Source organism: Schistocerca cancellata, chromosome 3 (assembly GCF_023864275.1).
Source record: "Schistocerca cancellata isolate TAMUIC-IGC-003103 chromosome 3, iqSchCanc2.1, whole genome shotgun sequence".
NCBI lineage: Eukaryota > Metazoa > Arthropoda > Insecta > Orthoptera > Acrididae > Schistocerca > Schistocerca cancellata.
Window position 1 is genome coordinate 44,373,681 of NC_064628.1, and position 22,704 is coordinate 44,396,384.

A 22,704-nucleotide genomic window follows, 5' to 3' on the forward strand; every position below is an offset into this window, starting at 1 on the left:
AGAATACAGTTTTTCAAGCAACCGTGCTTGTTCTTATTGTTCTTCACCCTCAAAGCTGTTCGCGCTGCTTTCATAATTCGTTTGAAATTCATCACCCCCAAGCCCAATTTAATTTTTCCACGCATTGTTTTATCAACTACGAATGCAGCAACGCGTTGGCCTATTCCGAGATCTTTTCTTCGCCTTATTTGCTTGGCTTTATCTGCTAATATTCGGTCGGCGACGTGGCGTGCTGAGAGATCCTTATTTGCAGCGTAAGCGAGATCATGCTCAAGGCAGGCTTCGTCTAGTAGGTTAATAGCTTTATCGTCACGTGCCAGGCGTTTCTGAAGCTTTGTTCCAGGCCCACAGAAGTTATATCCAGGAACGTGTAATTCAACAGGCAATTTGTCGAGAACACCACCTCCACTTCTTATTATGATGTGCATCCTATCGAGCATGGTACGCTTCTGAGGAGATAGAGGACTAGGCTCCCTGTTATATACCAACTTGTAGGCGTCAATCCAACTGTTTTCTGATGATGGAAATCCTAATCATTTAACCAGCGTTCTATTCCCGCGACGTCTTATCACGCGTTCCATGAGAAATACATCTGGTTCAGAACTCTCCTCCAATTCCTCCGTGTAAAAGCATCCTGCAATTTTTTCACCCTTGCCGTCCTTTAAGATATATGTCCTAGGGTTCGTTCTCTGCACTTTGGATACTATGAATATCTCTGAGGACCAGTTTGGTAAGTACGATTCCTCGAACGCTGTCTTCTCTTTTGAAATACGTACTAAGTTGCCTACATTGAACCTCTGTTTGCGAGGGTACAGCATTTTAATGCGGAAATATACTGCGTCCATGAGTGAATTATCGCGAACATCCATCGGTCTCATTTTTATTGTACTATGTTTGGTTCGATTATACTGTGCAATTATCTGTAGGAGGATATCTAGCCACTTGTACGAAGCGTGAAGATTAAACCGCATCCACATTTCAGCTTTGACTGTTCTGTTCAAAAGCTCCACGACGCTAGTTTTCAGGTGGGTAAACGTAGAGTAGTGATGTATCCCATACTGCTCCATAGCAGTCTTGAAATATTCAATGCAAAATTCACCACCGTGGTAGGTTTGAAGATTGTCCGGGCATCGATTCGTTCCTGTCTGCAGCAAACGCTCAAACACCGAAGCAACATCTCTACCAGCTTTATTTTTCGTAGGTAATGCCCTTGCGAATTTAGAGTATGTATCAATAACCATTAAAATGCATTTGAATCCATTATTATGCGAATATTGGCTCATATCTACAAGATCAGCTTGCCACAAGTCATCAAGCCCTTTAATCATAACATGCCTGCGAGGGTATGTTTTGCGTGCTAGCTTGTGCAGTTCTCGAACTACCGTCTCCATATTTATTCGATGATACCTCTCTCTCAAAGCTCAGAGATTATCGAAACAACCTCATTCGAATGAGCTGTATTGCCCGCAGCAGCCGAAGCCATCAACAGTTGAAGTCTGTCTATTAGTTCATCTGGGTCATCGTGACATATGTACTCGGGGACTTGATTGATCACTCCTTTATGCTGGAAGTCTACACCCTCACCGATGCCTTTAGGTTGTTCATTCAGTAAAAGTTGTATAATGGTCGAGTATTTAGAGTTTTCCGGCTTTCTCAGTGTTCCGTCAGGATTTTTAAATGGTCAGTCACGTGAAGTATTTCACGACAGATTTTGCAATCTTCGGCAGAGTATTTTAAATTTTTGATGGTCTTAGGAAGATTAGGTTCATTAAGCCAGGCGTTCTTTTAAACTCTGTATCCCTGATGCGTATTGTGCTATCGGATAAATTTATAGTTTGAGAGCCTAGCATGTACGGTCTCTCCCTGCTGACACCAAATGTTCTATCTATCTTAACGGGTGGATACTGGTTGGTGAATTCTGCTATTGGATCACTATCACGAGAAGCCATTTTGGTGACAGATTCGGTAACAGGTTTAAAAGTTTCTTTTATAGTTTGCTCACGATCGATATGTCCCAACTTCAGCAAACGTAATTTATGTCGAACTGCTTTGCGCGCCTGAATGACTTTATGCTTAGTCGACATCTCGAAGGATACTACTCAGAGCTCTGAATATCACGTGGTTTTATATATGCTTTGTTGTTCTTCTTTTTTCTTGTTTCCTACAATACCTTCTTCAATAACAACTGCTTCGGCTTCTACCTGCCGCTCAATTGCGCTAATTCTGTTCTCTAACCGGTTTTGATTAATCGCAAGAAGTTTTGTGAGTGTCCTTTAATTCCCTTACAACCTTAACGAGTCCCGCCTCAAGATTGTTAAATTTGACATCGGTGTACATGCGCGCATTCTGTCTCTGTACACCTAACCTCTCAGGCTGAGCGTGCGCCATGCGTGCGAATTTGTCCATGCTGTAGTGACAACTGACGCACTAAGCTATTTTGCACGTTTATATATGGAGAAAGTCTTGAAAGTTCCGGCTATACCAACCGTCATTCAGTTTGCGAGTTCTATCACTAACGAGAAACCCGTATTGTGAGTGGTTCCAACAATCAGCGCATGTCTTTACAAATCCATTGTATCACATGTCGGTCCCTACGCGAGCATGATAAATGTACTTTAAATTGAGATTGTCTTGATTGAATACTGTAATAAGGTTGGCGTTATCCAACTGTTTTGGGATCCTGGAATGCGTCTGACTCAAAGTACATCAACATCCATATGACGGCCAAAGCAGAAATATCTACGGATTTGGTCTTGCTTTTCAACAGCGACATCGTCAAATATGAACGCTGTGTTAGGCTTTACCTCTTCAGGTGGAGGGATGTCGTCGCTTTCACAGAATGCACTGTAAGTTACACTATCTATTCCATCTAATATTTTCTTCAGTAACTGGTACTTGGGCTGAAAGAGTATTTTGGAGAAGACGAAAAGGTGCTCGAAGCGGAATCCGCCTATGTGCGTTAACAGAGCCATGAGGACATTTGTCTTACCACAGTTGGAAGGGTCTACAATTATCGCTCGTATGCTGTCAGGAAGGAGTGGTCCATTCTTATCACCTGCAACAAAGTCCCGGCGGCGTGGTTGTTTCACCCAGCCTGCCATGATGCCTACTGTGCTAGGTCCTTGCGTGCAGTAGGCTTTTACATGATAAACAATATGTGTGTGTGTAGCCACTATAGCGCAGTCACCTTACCAACTGAGCTACAACGGCTACACAATAGAATGAACTCCAAGTGGTACATTTAAAGGGAAGGGTGTCATATACGAGGGGAGTTCAATAAGTAATGCAACACATTTTTTTTCTGAAACAGGGGTTGTTTTATTCAGCATTGAAATACACCAGGTTATTCCCCAATCTTTTAGCTACACAACACTATTTTTCAACGTAATCTCCATTCAATGCTACGGCCTTACGCGACCTTGAAATGAGGGCCTGTATGCCTGCACGGTACCATTCCACTGGTCGATGTCGGAGCCAACGTCGTACTGCATCAATATCTTCTTCATCATCCGCGTAGTGCCTTCCACGGATTGCGTCCTTCATTGGGCCAAACATATGGAAATCCGACGGTGCGAGATCGGGGCTGTAGGGTGCATGAGGAAGAACAGTCCACTGAAGTTTTGTGAGCTCCTCTCGGGTGCGAAGACTTGTGTGAGGTCTTGCGTTGTCATGAAGAAGGAGAAGTTCGTTCAGATTTTTGTGCCTACGAATACGCTGAAGTCGTTTCTTCAATTTCTGAAGAGTAGCACAATACACTTCAGAGTTGATCGTTTGACCATGGGGAAGGACATCGAACAGAATGACCCCTTCAGCGTCCCAGAAGACTGTAACCATGACTTTACTGGCTGAGGGTATGGCTTTAAACTTTTTCTTGGTAGGGGAGTGGGTGTGGCGCCACTCCATTGAATGCCGTTTTGTTTCAGGTTCGAAGTGATGAACCCATGTTTCATCGCCTGTAACAATCTTTGACAAGAAATTGTCACCCTCAGCCACAAGACGAGCAAGCAATTCCGCACAGATGGTTCTCCTTTACTCTTTATGGTGTTCGGTTAGACAACGAGGGACCCAGCGGGAACAAACCTTTGAATATCCCAACTGGTGAACAATTGTGACAGCACTACCAACAGAGATGTCAAGTTGAGCACTGAGTTGTTTGATGGTGATCCGTCGATCATCTCGAACGAGTGTGTTCGCACGCTCTGCCATTGCAGGAGTCACAGCTGTGCACGGCCGGCCCGCACGCGGGAGATCAGACAGTCTTGCTTGACCTTGCGGCGATGATGACACACGCTTTGCCCAACGACTCACCGTGCTTTTGTCCACTGCCAGATCACCGTAGACATTCTGCAAGCGCCTATGAATATGTGAGATGCCCTGGTTTTCCGCCAAAAGAAACTCGATCACTGCCCATTGTTTGCAACGCACACCCGTTACAGACGCCATTTTAACAGCTCCGTAGAGCGCTGCCACCTGTCGGAAGTCAATGAAACTATACGAGACGAAGCGGGAATGTTTGAAAATATTCCACAAGAAATTTCCGGTTTTTTCAACCAAAATTGGTCGAGAAAAAATGTGTTGCATTACTTATTGAACTGCCCTCGTACATTTAACGTAGGTGACATTTGGTCTTGACAAAAAAAATTGAAGGGCAAAGTTAATATTATAAATATATTTATTTACTAAAATATTTACAAATATGATCATGGTGAGAAAAAATTGCTTGATTCTTTTTTAAACGGTGCAGCAGAAGTACAGTATTTGGAAAATATGTGCTTTTTGTACGCTCCAAATCCAATACATATATCTCGTAATGTTATCGGTGCACTGCAATAGTCCAGTATTCCATCAGTAAATTTGACTTCAACATTTTGAACACGTATTCGAGGAATAGCACAAGCCTTTGGCACTGGTGTTATACAGGTACTAAAACAATGTTCTACACTCCTGGAAATGGAAAAAAGAACACATTGACACCGGTGTGTCAGACCCACCATACTTGCTCCGGACACTGCGAGAGGGCTGTACAAGCAATGATCACACACACGGCACAGCGGACACACCAGGAACCGCGGTGTTGGCCGTCGAATGGCGTTAGCTGCGCAGCATTTGTGCACCGGCGCCGTCAGTGTCAGCCAGTTTGCCGTGGCATACGGAGCTCCATCGCAGTCTTTAACACTGGTAGCATGCCGCGACAGCATCGACGTGAACCGTATGTGCAGTTGACGGACTTTGAGCGAGGGCGTATAGTGGGCATGCGGGAGGCCGGGTGGACGTACCGCCGAATTGCTCAACACGTGGGGCGTGAGGTCTCCACAGTACATCGATGTTGTTGCCAGTGGTCGGCGGAAGGTGCACGTGCCCGTCGACCTGGGACCGGACCGCAGCGACGCACGGATGCACGCCAAGACCGTAGGATGCTACGCAGTGCCGTAGGGGACCGCACCGCCACTTCCCAGCAAATTAGGGACACTGTTGCTCCTGGGGTATCGGCGAGGACCATTCGCAACCGTCTCCATGAAGCTGGGCTACGGTCCCGCACACCGTTAGGCCGTCTTCCGCTCACGCCCCAACATCGTGCAGCCCGCCTCCAGTGGTGTCGCGACAGGCGTGAATGGAGGGACGAATGGAGACGTGTCGTCTTCAGCGATGAGAGTCGCTTCTGCCTTGGTGCCAATGATGGTCGTATGCGTGTTTGGCGCCGTGCAGGTGAGCGCCACAATCAGGACTGCATACGACCGAGGCACACAGGGCCAACACTCGGCATCATGGTGTGGGGAGCGATCTCCTACACTGGCCGTACACCACTGGTGATCGTCGAGGGGACACTGAATAGTGCACGGTAGATCCAAACCGTCATCGAACCCATCGTTCTACCATTCCTAGACCGGCAAGGGAACTTGCTGTTCCAACAGGACAATGCACGTCCGCATGTATCCCGTGCCACCCAACGTGCTCTAGAAGGTGTAAGTCAACTACCCTGGCCAGCAAGATCTCCGGATCTGTCCCCCATTGAGCATGTTTGGGACTGGATGAAGCGTCGTCTCACGCGGTCTGCACGTCCAGCACGAACGCTGGTCCAGCTGAGGCGCCAGGTGGAAATGGCATGACAAGCCGTTCCACAGGACTACATCCAGTATCTCTACGATCGTCTCCATGGGAGAATAGCAGCCTGCATTGCTGTGAAAGGTGGATATACACTGTACTAGTGCCGACATTGTGCATGCTCTGTTGCCTGTGTCTATGTGCCTGTGGTTCTGTCAGTGTGATCATGTGATGTATCTGACCCCAGGAATGTGTCAATAAAGTTTCCCCTTCCTGGGACAATGAATTCACGGTGTTCTTATTTCAATTTCCAGGAGTGTATATCTTCTATGTGGATGCTACATGTGTGAAGCCAGTTAATGATATCACTGTATACTGCTTGAATATATGGACACCATCTATTTAGTCTCTCTATCGTACTAGTTACAGCCATGTCTACATTGAACAAATTATCAACAGTCGAGTGCTGCATGAATATACTATAACCATCTTCACTTTTAATTCTTAGTGTAGAATAATCATACATTGATAGAATACTCACAGTTAAGAGTGCCACAGTACATGTCCTAGTAGGATTGGGATGGATAATATATCTTGATCTATGTTTTTACACGACACAGTTCATGCCACTTGTAGTCAGAAAATTTCACATCAATAGTTTTGAGCACATTTTCCAGTACTAAAACAGTTGACAAGCTACCGTATTGTGAAATTTCAAGTCCTACATGAAGACGTTTTGAAGCACTAACTGTCAGCACATAGCTTGAGGCGAATAGTAAAGGTTGAGGTGCACTGGCGGTCGGTATCTTCTCATCGACGACATCCACACCAGCGTGGTTAGCCTGCTGTTCTTGCACTGATGGCGGGAGGTCTCTTGGGCGATGGTCGATGGATGGTGCGTATGAAGGAGCCCAGTACTGTGAAGCTCCGTCAAGGGTAGCCTGCGGCACTGACATTAACACCTCGCTATCCTGCTCCAGCATGCTGAGACGCTGTGCCACAGGATCCTGCGTGGACGAGTCCGAGGTCTTCACGTGTGGGGACGGGGGCAGGTTGGAATCTGCTGATGCTGACGTCATGGGTGCAGCTACAGGACACGACCAGGACAGGTTGGAACCTGCTGATGCTGACGTCATGGGTGCAGCTACAGGACAGGACCAGTACATTTTGGAACCTGCTGATGCTGACGTCATGGGTGCAGCTACAAGACTAAGACAATTATTCATCAGCATCATATGTTGTTGGCATAGAAATAATAATAATAATAATTTTGGGAGTTACTTTTCTGCTCCTTCTTCCTCCTATTCTGCTGTGGCGAGTGACTCTTCATCTTGACTGACTGACTGGAACAAAGATCGAGGAGCTGCTGAGTCCTCCTTATATACAATCCACCTATGTCATCATGATGCTGTGCTCCTATTGGCTGAATGATGTGACCACGTGACCTATCGAAGTCTACTATAGCGGTGAACTCGTGAACTAGATCAGTTCTTCGCTCCGCTGGATAAGAGGCAGTCGTCTCTTCTGGGCTGGGAGCTTACATGTAGGCTTTAGAAAAGGCAAGCAGATCCAACAGTAGCAGATGTTTCCGTGAGATGGGTGACACATTTTTATAGCATCTCGCTGCAAAGACTTTATTTGGAGAACAGTATTTTTGTTCATGTGTTCGAGAATTAATGAGCGCTTCCATTCTACATGTAGGAGGCTATGGAGGCAGTCCTCAGCTGTATGCTTGCAAACTACACTGCTGTTAAACTCATCGCGGTCAAACACCAACAATTCATCGATAGAACACATTCTGCAGGATGGCCTTCAATGGTATATACTGAATATACGAATATGTTTAGACCGAAGTGAATTGACATCAACTGGACGTCTCTTGCGTTTTGGAAGAGTGAATACTTGAAGGTAAATATGTTTATAGTTCACGCATGCGCATGGGCGCATGCTGGTTACGGGATGCACCCTGGCTCCATCCCTCTGCACTGCCGAAATCTGCTGAACAGAATTCTTGTACTTATTCCTCTGACACTCCTCCATTATCATATGCTTCCACACCTGTGGCTGCAGTTCTCCCTCGAATGTCTACATGAAATGCAGTTATTGAAAGCTGCTCTGTCACCCACATTCATCTTGATGATCGAACACATGGCAATGATTTGACAATGACAACTCAGCGAAGACTGAATGTGCAGGAGAATTTAAGGTCATGACAGTAGTTGAGTGGATGTGGCCCAATCGGCTTTCTTTCCGCCAAAATCCGCCATCTTGAATGACGTCACAGCAGCGCTCCCTGGTGGCAGGGGTACGAACTAACACATTGGACTCCAGACCTTGTAGCGGACACATGTGCATTGTATAGATAATAATAATAATAAATGATAATGAATGATAATAAATGATAATGAATAATAATAAAGAAAATTACGGTTTTGCAGGCATTATCATGTTGGATTTAGAATTTGGAGCCAATTCTTTCTGGAGGGTTAGGTTAGTGGACTTAATCCAATTGGCCTATTTTCAGGCAAAATTCGCCATCTTCGATGACGTCATGCACTGTTGCCAAGTCTATATGCCGCAATCTTGGAGGACGTCAGCGCCGCCATCTTGAATAAATTTGGCAACAATACAGAGTGGCGTGACACAAAGGTTGTCCCACTACTCCCATAGTATGTATGAAAGTCAGTCGCTGTGTGAACACCTTATCCAGTACATCGGACTGGACTGGTGCGTTTAGTGAGTAGCATGATTTGTATTGCGTGTAGGGTTGCCTGTATGGACTGGCATACGGTCAGTAAAGAAGTTAATAATGTATTGTGTAACAGTACCCACCAGGTCACAAGGTCTGTGGGTGTCGAGGTTGGGCAGGTGAGGCGGTGACAAGTGCTAGAGGCTGAGCTCTAAGGGCTAGTGAATGTTTTGGTCTTACACCTTGTAACGGAACATATTAAAGGATTTACTTTACCGAAGTATGCGATACCCTCCAAATTCAACCAGTTTAACGAGTATTTATGATTATAGAAAAGTTATTGTGTATGTTAACAATGATTGCATAACATGTCTGCATAAACAGTCAACCCATTAAATTATACTGAGTAACTGACCCACACAAAAGTTTATATGACTTGATCACTGATACAGCAAATGTCATCATGTAAAAACACTAAGTTCATCTTAAATAATTAATATGAAGTACGAAAAATAGTGGACAACTTAGGTATTTTGGGTCTCCTTAAATAAAAATCACCCAGTGAAACCTATTTGTTCACTAGGAGTGTTTTCACTCAGTATTCACGTAATCAATCCTATTTTAGACGAAAACCAATGTAATTCTTAATAATTCATGTTATTTACTTATTTATGCAAATTAGAGAAGTCAATTGACAAACTTCTAAAAAACTGCTTTTTGTAACAAAGAATTATTCTGTCAAGTCAACAAATCTGTCTGTCACTTTAATAACATGTTAAATTATGTCACTCGATGCAAATTAATAACTTTTCTGCACAAATTATGATAACAGATGTACATGTGACTTGTAAACTATATCTCTTTTTAGTAGTTCTTTGACAATGTTATAAATACAAGCAGCAAGAACGGTCGGGAGGCCAGTCGGAATGTCACTTTGGTAAAGTGTGCTTGTGTGTTATTGTTTGAGGTGGATAAACAATGCAAAGAACATGTAAAGAAAGTACTACTTTGTGTTGTGTCATGGTCTTTGGTGGACAGGGGAATTAAGATGGCCACCAGAGTAATAAATATTTGAAGTTTACATATTTGTTGGTTTCGCTCGTTCTTTATCATCAAAAGCACATAAAAAACACGGGACCTCATGTTTTTAACCCTAGACAACCAGATGTAGAGCCAGCATCAGCATCGAGAGACAGCAGCGATCCAGCAAGTAGCAGCGATTACTACAACACAATGCATTTTAATGGCGCCAACCTAACATCAAGTGCTAACAAGCTCCGTAAATGGGAGTGAAATAGTGCGATTATAGCAATTAGCAATATCTACGACTAGGCGACCATTACAACCTGTAGGCATCATATCAGTGAAACAGCGGTATCTGTAGTAACATTTTATCAACGTGATTGCTACAATGAACTGCGTCTTCTCCAGCACGCAGGAAATGTGCTCGGCTGCTCGCTAAGGCGTTGGTGAGGAATGCTAGACACAACACTGTGACATCTCATGTAGCCAGAGAGGCCAGCTGATGTAGCCTGACAGCGAGGCAGCATGGGGTGCAGTAGCGGGGGCCGGCGAGGTGACCCGTAAGTGCGCCTCAGTCGATACGATACACCTCAGAACACTGACAGATGGACATGCGCTTACAACCGCACCCACAGCAACATCGGATACGATCGTCATGAAGGCACAAGCCAAAGGCTTCCTCAGAACACCGGGCGTTCAGCCAGGAAGGTCCGGGATCGAGTCTATGTATGACACAAAACAAAATGGTTCAAATGGTTCTAAGCACTATGGGACTCACTATCTCAGGTCGTCAGTCCCCTAGACTTACAACTTCTTAAACCTAACTAAACTAAGGACATCACACACATCCATGCACCAGGCAGGATCGAACATGCGACCGCAGCAGCAGCGCGATTCACGACTGAAGCGCCTAGAACCGCACGGTCAATGGGCCGGATACGTCTGGCACAAATTTTCAGTTTTCATCAGCCCGACAGCGGCTCGAGTCAGCCTCTCCTCCGAAATCTGATATTTATAGCCGCTGTGTCAAACAACCTCACTGGCACATAACCTCACTAGTACATCATCATCATCATCATCATCTTGGACAGTTTCCAGCCACTGGCTGGGTCTGTCGGGAACACAAGCCTCTCCATCGTGTTCTGTCTTTCCACCATTCCCCCTCTTCCACCTTCGTCCAGTTCTCTTCTCATCACACATTCCTTCACTCCCTTCACCCATCTATCCCTTGGTCTTCCTCTGGGCCTCTTCCCTTCCAGTTTCAGATCGAACATCCTCTTTGGAATTCTTCCCTCATCCATTCTCATCATGTGTCCATACCACGGCAGTCTTAATTTTCTATCCTGTCCTACACTGGTTCCTCCTTTAGTCTTTCCCTCACATACACATTTCGCAATCTGTCTCGTCTTGTTACACCCAACCTGCTCCTCTGGAACTTCATTTCACTAGCCTGTATTCTACTTTTGTCGCTTTTGTGCATTACCCATGTCTCACTTCCGTATGCCAATATGGGGACAAAGTAGGTTCGGTATATAATTCCCTTGGATTTCTGTGGCACCTCCTTGCTCCAAATAAGCCCCCTAATGCATTTGTAGAACTGCCCTGCTTTTCTGCACCTTTCATTTATTTCCATTGCGTTTCCCCCCTTGCTTTCAATCACGCTTCCCAGGTACTTGAAGTTCTCTACCACTTGTAGTTTTTCCCCTCCACAAGTTATATCCACATTTGGCCTATTCTTCTTCCTTGTTGTGACGATTATTTCGCTTTTCTTTGCAGAGAAATGCATTCCATGCACTGGTACACTTAACAAATAATTCTCGTCACACTTGAGAATAACGTACACGTAACTGTAATGCCCCTGATGATGGCACCATGCTGCCGACATGCTTCCAGATAATAAATATCAGAGAAAAGTGAGTGGAGCACTAAAAATTAATCGACCAGTTCTGTACAGAGTAAAGAGATTCAACAAATGCCCTACCCAGAATAAGAAATAACGAAAGACAGAGAGGTGGAGGCCTGAGCGCGGCCGAGTTATAGTCAGAGAGCAGGAATGACTAACCTGTTTTCGGGCGTGTGACTCTCCATCTGGTGAAATCGATTCCATTTGTCACCTCTTACTCCGGCACCTACCCAACTGGCGGTGGCTTTACACCTTCTTTGTCACTAAAATAAGGGAAGTGCAAGTGAAACGTAGATAGGCCTAAAGGCTCTACCTTGAGTTGGTGACATCTTCACTGGAATGTAGCGACAGCAGACGGTAATATAAGAAAAATTCGGTTTTGATCGCATTTTTCTAGTATACAATTGATTACAATGCCTTTCGAGCCAACGTAAAATTTAAAATGCGTGCCTACGAGTAGCACACCAGTGTGTACTGCAGTATCATATGTCAGTCCGCTGCATATGTCACTGTAGTCTGCTAGAGATGGACAAAACAGTTCTTTTTAGATACCGGAAGAGAACTGCTCACTCAGTGGAACGAAATGGCTCTTTTGCATGACTCATTACTCACCATTTGCTTATTGAAAAAAGGGGCGCCAAATGTAATAATAATAAATAATAATATACAGGGTGTTTCAAAAATGACCGGTATATTTGAAACGGCAATAAAAACTAAACGAACAGCGATAGAAATACACCGTTTGTTGCAATATGCTTGGGACAACAGTACATTTTCAGGCGGACAAACTTTCGAAATTACAGTAGTTACAATTTTCAACAACAGATGGCGCTGCGGTCTGGGAAACTCTATAGTATGATATTTTCCACATATCCACCATGCGTAGCAATAATATGGCGTAGTCTCTGAATGAAATTACCCGAAACCTTTGACAACGTGTCTGGCGGAATGGCTTCACATGCAGATGAGATGTACTGCTTCAGCTGTTCAATTGTTTCTGGATTCTGGCGGTACACCTGGTCTTTCAAGTGTCCCCACAGAAAGAAGTCACAGGGGTTCATGTCTGGCGAATAGGGAGGCCAATCCACGCCGCCTCCTGTATGTTACGGATAGCCCAAAGCAATCACACGATCATCGAAATATTCATTCAGGAAATTAAAGACGTCGGCCGTGCGATGTGGCCGGGCACCATCTTGCATAAACCATGAGGTGTTCGCAGTGTCGTCTAAGGCAGTTTGTACCGCCACAAATTCACGAAGAATGTCCAGATAGCGTGATGCAGTAACCGTTTCGGATCTGAAAAATGGGACAATGATTCCTTTGGAAGAAATGGCGGCCCAGACCAGTACTTTTTGAGGATGCAGGGACGATGGGACTGCAACATGGGGCTTTTCGGTTCCCCATATGCGCCAGTTCTGTTTATTGACGAAGCCGTCCAGGTAAAAATAAGCTTCGTCAGTAAACCAAATGCTGCCCACATGCACATCGCCGTCATCAATCCTCTGCACTATATCGTTAGCGAATGTCTCTCGTGCAGCAATGGTAGCGGCGCTGAGGGGTTGCCGCATTTGAATTTTGTAAGGATAGAGGTGTAAACTCTGGCGCATGAGACGATACGTGGACGTTGGCGTCATTTGGACCGCAGCTGCAACACGGCGAACGGAAACCCGAGGCCGCTGTTGGATCACCTGCTGCACTAGCTGCGCGTTGCCCTCTGTGGTTGCCGTACGCGGTCGCCCTACCTTTCCAGCACGTTCATCCGTCACGTTCCCAGTCCGTTGAAATTTTGCAAACATATCCTTTATTGTATCGCTTTTCGGTCCTTTGGTTACATTAAACCTCCGTTGAAAACTTCGTCTTGTTGCAACAACACTGTGTTCTAGGCGGTGGAATTCCAACACCAGAAAAATCCTCTCTTCTAAGGAATAAACCATGTTGTCTACAGCACACTTGCACGTTGTGAACAGCACACGCTTACAGCAGAAAGACGACGTACAGAACGGCGCACCCACAGACTGCGTTGACTTCTATATCTTTCACATCACTTGGAGCGCCATCTGTTGTTGAAAATTGTAACTACTGTAATTTCGAAAGTTTGTCCGCCTGAAAATGTACTGTTGTCCCAAGCATATTGCAACAAACGGTGTATTTCTATCGCTGCTCGTTTAGTTTTTATTGCCGTTTCAAATATACTAGTCATTTTTGAAACACCCTGTATATAATTAATAAGTTAGTTATTTTTTGGAATGTGTAATCAATAACTGATTAGTCAGGAGGAAAGCAAATAAATGAAAAGTAAAATGAATTTAAATATCTCATTCGCATACACAAATCAATTTCTTACTCTTTTTTACCTTTTTTGTTGTTTGAAGTGAAGATCACTAGACTCTTAACGTGCTGGAAGAACGTTTAGTTTGCGATCTTAATATCTCATGGGAATGGGAAACTGTCTTCTCACCTCACGAGAGAACTCAAATCAGTTCGAAATTAATTTCGTAGGTATCGCGTTGACAACGTAAGAAAACATGTAGGAAAGCAAAATCTGTAACATTTTATATATCTGGGATTGATAACAGTTACTATGAAATGAAAGCGGAAATGCCAAATTAAGCAATTATTATTTCACAAAGTAAGTTTTTTGTACAGACGTCTGACATCTCGAACAATAATCTCACAGTTTTGAACAAAGTAAAGAATTGTGCCGTATTTCGCCGAAACACGTAGAAATTACAGTAATCTCAACTCGATTCTGGAGGGAAAGAAAAATATTCATACTAAAGTCAGTTCGATAATCGCAGTTGCCGATAATAATGAGACAACTAAACAAATTCCAAACAGGAATACAATTTCAGTTCATTTGAAGCAAAATGGAAGAATATAGGAGTCTGATAGCACAAGACGCTGTCGGAAAGGCGCAAAACTAAAGAGAGAGGAAGAAAAGACGAGCGCGCATTCTTACATAAGACAAAATACAGATGATAATGCTACGCCGTTCTCATTATCCTGGGCGTACATATTCGCTGACTTGCAGGGCAGGTAATTGGAACAAAGATTAACTCATATCTTTAACTTTTGATATTTCGATAGGAAAGGAAAATAGTACATTATGACGTCGCGGGCAGGACACAATATTACACCGAGGACTTTCCATCTTTGCCCTACGTTACATCTCAGCGGGAATGCCACATACAAAGAAACGTCCAAAGTCACATTCTCGGCTACCCGCACCAACACATTATCCACTTCCACGTCTTGTGTGGGCTAATATCCTCCGGATCCTATCTGAAAGCCGGCCGGAGTGGCCGAGCGGCTCTAGGCGCTACAGTCTGGAACCGCGCGACTGCTACGGTCGCAGGTTCGAATCCTGCCTCCTGCATGGATGTGTGTGATGTCCTCAGGGTTAGTTAGGTTTAAGTAGCTGTAAGTTCTAGGAGACTGATGACCTCAGAAGTTAAGTCCCATAGTGCTCAGAGCCATTTGAACCATTTGACCCTATCTGAAAAGATTTCCACTAATTCCATATGTTTCGGTGGTGAGCTACAAAATTTTTCGCAGATTTTCCTTGGTTTGTTTCGCTGCTAATAACGTTGCCTCAAACCCTCAGCTGAGTACTAGAATTTTTCTGCCTTACTGAGAACAAAGTGGTACAACACGTGTGTCTTTGCTTTGACTGTAATCTCGTTTCACCAACCACTCATAGCGGTGATAGCTTTAACATTGTCAAGGAATACTCTTGCATCCTCTGTTAACTTGCCGAAAAAAATATTATTAAGGTAGCTGCCGATGGATGGAAAGAAGGAGGGGAGGAGATACACACTACTGCCTTCGCTTCCCCAGAGCCTGATTGCAGTTGCCTGAGCACAGCATGTAAGCATGTAAAACTTCTACCTCCCTATGTAGCTCCTCTTTTCCCCGCTGTTGCTCAGAATTCAACCCTGCAAATACTTGTACCAGCCCCGTCAGAATGGTAACAGTCTCACTCGTAGTAGTAGTGTGTCTGGAATTTTTCGTGAGTTTTATAGTGATTAATAAGATACAACTATTTAACAGAACGTATTTATTCTTAAGAGTGATAATTTGATAACAATCTTACACTTACTATTTCTGTCCATCACGTTCTATAGGATTACGCCAGCGTTGTGGAAGAGCGTGTACTCCCTGTTAGTACAGGCTCCTGTGCTGCACTCATAGTAAAGTTTACACTGCACGAATTACACTATCATCGTCTTCATACCGTGTCCCACGTATAGCATCCATAATTGGCTCAAATACAGTAGTTGGAAGATCGAGGCCGCCAGGCCTGCTCTGTAGGGTGGGCGAGGATGACTGTACGTCAGGGTCGTGATTGCCCTTGGAGCTCAACTTCTGTATTTCCTGCCGCTTTCATTCTCTTCCTCCAACGCCCAATCAACAGCGTCATTAGTATACCCATCAATCAAACTTTTGAGGATGTTCACTAAGTTTGTTTTTCCGCAGCCAAGAATTCAATTACAGAAACTTGCTTTTAGCGAGTGACTTGCACAGACGCCAGTTTGATGGTTCACTGCCGCTCTACTTTCAATTCGAATTTTTCGAAACTTCTCACGTGTACAGAAGAAACACGGGACTTGATGCCCCTGTAACGACTATTCCATTTATATAAGGTGAAAAAAAATATCGCACTAGGAGGTCGGTTTGCGATTCCTCATCACAGTTTGAGGCAAAAGTGTTTGTAGCTAAACCTAGCCCCTTGAAAAGCTTTAACAGAAATGCGATTTTAAAGGATGAGACTCTGGAACGCTGCCGGGATGGGCCGAGCGGTTCTAGGTGCTACAGTCTGGAACCACGTGACCGCTGCAGTCGCAGGTTCGAATCCTGCCTCGGGCATGGATTTGTGTGATGTCTTTAGGTTAGTTATGTTTAAGTAGTTCTAAGTTCTAGGGGACTGATGACCACAGCTGTTAAGTCCCATAGTGCTCAGAACCATTTGAACCATTTTTTCCCCATTAGCTGCGTTAGAGGAGGTAACGTTGTGGGGAACAATATCCAGAGTTTCCGATGTGCGAGTCGCGATTGTACCGAATTTTTTTCTTTTTTTTTCAGTTAAAGCACCAAATTATATCCAGTTTACTCCTCCATAATGTGGTATCTTGTGTATTTCTTTCTGTTTGCCTTATCTTTATTTAAACATTAAGACATAAATGAACGTCTTATAGATGTAGATGACCGCTTTCTTTCGTCCTTAACACGAATTAACCAAGTTCAAAATTATAATGGGTACAGTAGCATCGTCTGTATCCAATGAGATACAAATGGTACAATTGGTGGGTCACACTAGATCGCACGTTACGCTACGCACTACGTTCTGATCGTTTGGTGCCAAGAAGTATCTTCACAGAGGCGATTTCATATATGTACGAGCGACGTCCATTTTAGAGAAAATGTTCAAAATGACCACTTTGGATTTGCCAGCACTTTGACACTCGTTGCATCATGCTTTGCTGGACGCTACGCATTACACTGCATCCACAATTGACGAAGCGGCATGTGCGCGAGCTATAATGTCGTGTTCATCCATAGTACTATAGTGCTATAGACTTGTTCCTTTAAGTAAGTGTCCCCACTATAAACATCTAGTCAGTTAAGGTCCGGAGAACATGGAGGCCAGAACACTGAACCACCACGACCAATCCATTACGCTGGAAACACTTTATTTATATATTTACGGACATTCATTCCAAAGTGTGGTGGTGCACCATCATGTTGAGACCACTGTGGCCGAAGCCGGCCGCGGTGGCCGTGCAGTTCTGGCGCTGCAGTCCGGAACCGCGGGAATGCTCGGTCGCAGGTTCGAATCCTGCCTCGGGCATGGGTGTGTGTGATGTCCTTAGGTTAGTTAGGTTTAAGTAGTTCTAAGCTCTAGGGGACTTGTGACCTAAGATGTTGAGTCCCATAGTGCTCAGAGCCATTTGAACCATTTGAACTGTGGCCAAACAACAAGTGGAAAGTTTTCTGATGCGTCAGGAAACGTGTTGGAAAGGAATGCATGATGTAGTAGCGTAATCGTCTTGTCCTATAATAATTAAGGGGCTAAAAGCACTTCTTTCACGAATCGTGCCAACAGGTTAGTGTCAAGCGTGCCTGAAAGCGATACGTGGGTTGTGGTCCGATCAGTAATGGCTGTTGTGGAGGTTGATGACACCTTCATGAGTGGTAGTAGAGTCGTCAGTCCATATCCCGTTATTTGCAAAATGTTGGTTATCTCTCATTTGGGGCAAAAGTTGTTCACTAAACGTTACTCGTCGAATGCAGTCTTGAGGCCGTTGTTGTTGTGCTAAAGTGTAATGATATGGATGAAGTTCTTCATCGTGCAATACTTCAACAGCTAGTGTTTGAGATATTTGGAACCACCCCGAAGAACCATAGACCTTGCCGTTGGTGGGGAGGCTTGCGTACCTCAACGATACAGATAGCCGTACCGTAGGTGCAACAACAACGGAGGGGTATCTGTTGAGAGGCCAGATAAACGTGTGGTTCCTGAAGAGGGGCAGCAGCCTTTTCAGTAGTTGCAGGGGCAACAGTCTGGATGATTGACTGATCTGGCCTTGTAACACCAACCAAAAAGGCATTGCTGTGCTGGTACTGCGAACGGCTGAAAGCAAGGGGAAACTACAGCCGTAATTTTTCCCGAGGGCATGCAGCTTTACTGTATGGTTAAATGATGATGGCTTCCTCTTGGGTAAAATATTCCGGAGGTAATATAGTCCCCCATTCGGATATCCGGCGGGGACTAATCAAGATGATGTTATCAGGAGAAAGAAAACTGGCATCCTACGGATCGGAGCGTGGAATGTCAGATCCCTTAATCGGGCTGGTAGGTTAGAAAATTTAAACAGGGAAATGGATAGGATAGTGTTAGATATAGTGGGAATTAGTGAAGTTCGGTGGCAGGAGGAAGACTTTTGGTCAGGTGAATACAGGGTTATAAATACAAAATATAATAGGGGTAATGCTGGAGTGGGTTTAATAATGAATAAAAAGTAGCAGTGCGGGTAAGCTGCTACAAACAGCACAGTGAACGCATTATTGTGGCCAAGATAGACACGAAGCCCACGCCTACTACAGTAGTACAAGTTTATATGCCTTCTAGCTCTGCAGATGACGAAGAAATTGATGAAATGTATGATGAGACAAAATAAATAATTAAGATAGTGAAGGGAGACGCAAATTTAATAGTCGGGGATGACTGGAATTCGACAGTAGGAAAAGGAAGAGAAGAAAACGTAGTAGGTGAATATGGATTGGGGCCAAGAAATGAAAGAGGAAGCCGCCTGGTAGAATTTTGCACAGAGCATAACATAATCATAGCTAACACTTGGTTCAAGAATCATGAAAGAAGGTTGTATAGATGGAAGAAGCCGGGAGATACTTGAAGGTTTCAGATAGGTTATATAATGGTAAGACAGAGATTTAGGAACCAGGTTTTAAGTTGTAAGACATTTCTAAGGACAGATGTGGACTCTGTTCACAATGCACTGCTTATGAACTGTAGATTAAAACTGAAGAAACTGAAAAAAGGTGGGAATTTAAGAAGATGGGAGCTGGATAAACTGACTGAGTTACAGGGAGAGCATAAGGGAACGATTGACAGGAATTCGGAAAAGAAATACAGTAGAAGAAGAATGGGGTAGCTCTGAGGGATGAAGTAGTGAAGGCAGCAGAGGGTCAAGTAGGTAAAAACACGAGGGCTAGCAGAAATCCTTGGGTAACAGAAGAAATATTGAATTTAATTGATGACAGGAGAAAATATAAAAATGCAGTAAATTAAGCAGGCAAAAAGGAATACAAACGTCTCAAAAATGAGATCGACAGGAAGTGCAAAATGGCTAAGCAGGGATGGCTAGAGAACAAATGTAAGGATGCCTACAGGAAAATTAAAGAGACCTTTGAGAAAAGAGAACCACTTGTAAGAATATCTATAGCTCAGATGGGCTTCTAAGCAAAGAAGGGAAAGCAGGAAGGTGGAAGAAGTATATAGAGGGACTATACAAGGGCGATGTACTCAAGGACAATATTATGGAAGTGGAAGAGGATGTAGATGAAGATGCAATGGGAGATATGATACTGCGTGAAAAGTTTGACAGAGCACTGAAAGATCTAAGTCGAAACAAGGCCCCGTGAGTAGACAACATTCCATTAGAACTACTGACAGCCTTGGGAGAGCCAGTCCTGACAAAACTCTACCATCTGGTGAGCAAGATGTATGAGACAGGCGAAATACCCTCAGACTTCAAGAAGAATTTAATAATTCCAATCCCAAAGAAAGCAGGTGTTGACAGATGTGAAAATTACCAAACTATCAGTTTAATAAGTCACGGCTGCAAAATAGTAACGCGAATTCTTTACAGACTAATGGAAAAACTGGTAGAAGCCGACCTCGGAGAAGATCAGTTTGGATTCCGTATAAATATTGGAACACGTGAGGTAATACTGACCCTACGACTTATCTTAGAAGATAGATTAAGGAAAGGCAAACCTACATTTCTAGCGTTTGTAGCCTTAGAGAAAGCTTTTGACAATGTTGACTGGAATACTCTCTTTCAAATTCTGATTGGCCTAGTAACTTAAGACAGCTCGATCATACATGTAGAGAACCAATCATGCTTGTTCACGTTAATGGACCGGTTACACTGAATGGACCAAAAGGCAAGTCATTGGTTCCTGATCTACTCAGGTTCTGGCGTAAGCGTGCTACCAGTCGGCCAGGACGAGAACGCAGTGGCAAGCACACCTATCGATCTTATGGCAGCCAACGATTCGTCTTTAACAATGTGCGCTACTTATGACTCCGCTTTCCAGCAGACAGTTCAAGGGAACATTCATACTCCCAAATGTGGTGGAGGCGATATTAGGAGAAGACTTTATTACTGAACAAAGGCCGAAGAACAATCTCATGATGGTGCAGAGTACGATGGATGGTGAAGTCATTTAGGTGCTATAGGAAAGTTGCTAGAAATACAATCGCCTGGCCACGAAGCTCGATTGCACAGATGGACAGACAATAAGTTGACAGCTAAAGTGCGACACACCACGGTGCATCATATCAAAACAACACCTGGCCAGAAAGTCTCTCAGTGTCTGAGAAGATTAGCCCCCGACCATTTTGCTGCAGTAAAAGCAGAGTTTGAACAAGGCCTGATATTTAAGTTGCTGCGGGTCATACCATGTATGACTGAGCAACATTCCCCCACCGGACCTGCGCAGAGAGAACGCTCTCTTACGCGAGTATGGAAAAGTGCTGAACAACGAGAAACTGCCAATCCATAAGGATGTTCCTGCCCTGGAGATGAACAGATTGCGCTCCAGACACCCCTCTTTAAAAAAGGCAAAAAATACGCATCCTCTCAACCCGGATTATGGCAACCTCTGGAAAACGCGGTGGAGAGAATCTGTGCCCCAAAACCTGCAGAATATGCCATGTATCAATGTCCAACCACCAGGATTCAATTTGCCAAGGAAAACTTGGACGACCTTGAATCGAATTCGGACAAATAACGGCAGATGTGCAGACAGCCTCCACAGGTGGGGTAAAATCACCTCCCCGAGATGTGACTGCGGTGCGGACCGGCAGACGATTCGTCACATCGTGGAAGATTGCCCTCTGAGACGTTTTGCAGGAGACCCCAATGAGTTTCTGACCGCGACTGAAAGTGCAATAGACTATGTCACAAATCTGGATGTTTGTTTGTGAACTTTTGTTTGTTATATATACTATTTTAAATGCTTTTATATCTACAACTATATGTTATACACTGTGACTACTCTTTACTTCTGTGTCTTATGATTTTTATGTCTTCTTTTTTTATATGATGTGTTACATGCCATAAGCTAAATAAATAAATAAATAAGAGTTTGAACATATGCTACAAGCGGGCATCTTATGCGGATCAGATTGCCCATAGCCGGCCGGTGTGGCCGTGCGGTTCTAGGCGCTTCAGTCTGGAACCGCGTGACCGCTACGGTCGCAGGTTCGAATCCTGCCTCGGGCATGGATGTGTGTGATGTCCTTAGGTCAGTTAGGTTTAATTAGTTCTAAGTTCTAGGCGACTGATGACCTCAGTAGTTAAGTCGCATAGTGCTCAGAGCCAACCAGATTGCCCATGGGCATCAACACTGCATTTGGTAAAAAAGAAATGCTACCTGGAAGCGCTATGGAGATTAATATACATTAAACACTTCTACGACCGCAGCTCGTGGTCTTGCGGTAGCTTTCTCGCTTCCCGCGCACTGTGTACCGGGTTCGATTGCCGACTGGGTCAGGGATTTTCCCTGCCTCGAGATGACTGGGTGTTGTGTCGTCTTGATCATCATTCATTCCCATTACTGTCGGAGGAAGGCAATGGCAAACCACCTCTGCTAGGACGTTGCCTAGTCGGCGGTGCGGGTCTCCCGCATCGTTTCCTACGCTCCTCGGAGTATGAGACGTCATCACCATTGTCATCAAACACTCTTAGGATCACACACTACAATTCAATCCTTAAATATAAGAGATTTCAGAAATGTGCTAGCTTGTGCCGTGGTATTCACTGGGTTTCTTTGTAAGATGGCCTAAAATCACATACCTGTAACAGAAGAGGAATACCCAGGATTGCTGTAATAACACTGTTTAGTCTTTATCAATATCTACATATGTCATTCGGTTTAAAAATTTCCGCCCAGACATGAGAGCTTTTCGTGAATGAGGTGTTAAGGAGGCTGGATTTATTTTTCGTTTGTCTTGATGATATCCTAATATTTTCTCAGATGGGAGCATTGCATGAGGGAAACCTCATAGCAGTGATCAGCTCGATAAGCAGATGTGGTCTACTAATAAATGGAGCAAAATGTATTCTGCACCAGAAGCAGAATAACATTCTATAGGCATACAATTTTAGCAGTCAGTATTTGTCCATTAAAGGAGAAAATAGAGGTCATTAATGATTTAATGGCATATCACACAACCACTTCCAATCGATTTGCAGCAAACAGGGAGGGAAAAATAAGGGAGGGAAAAATGACATTTATTACC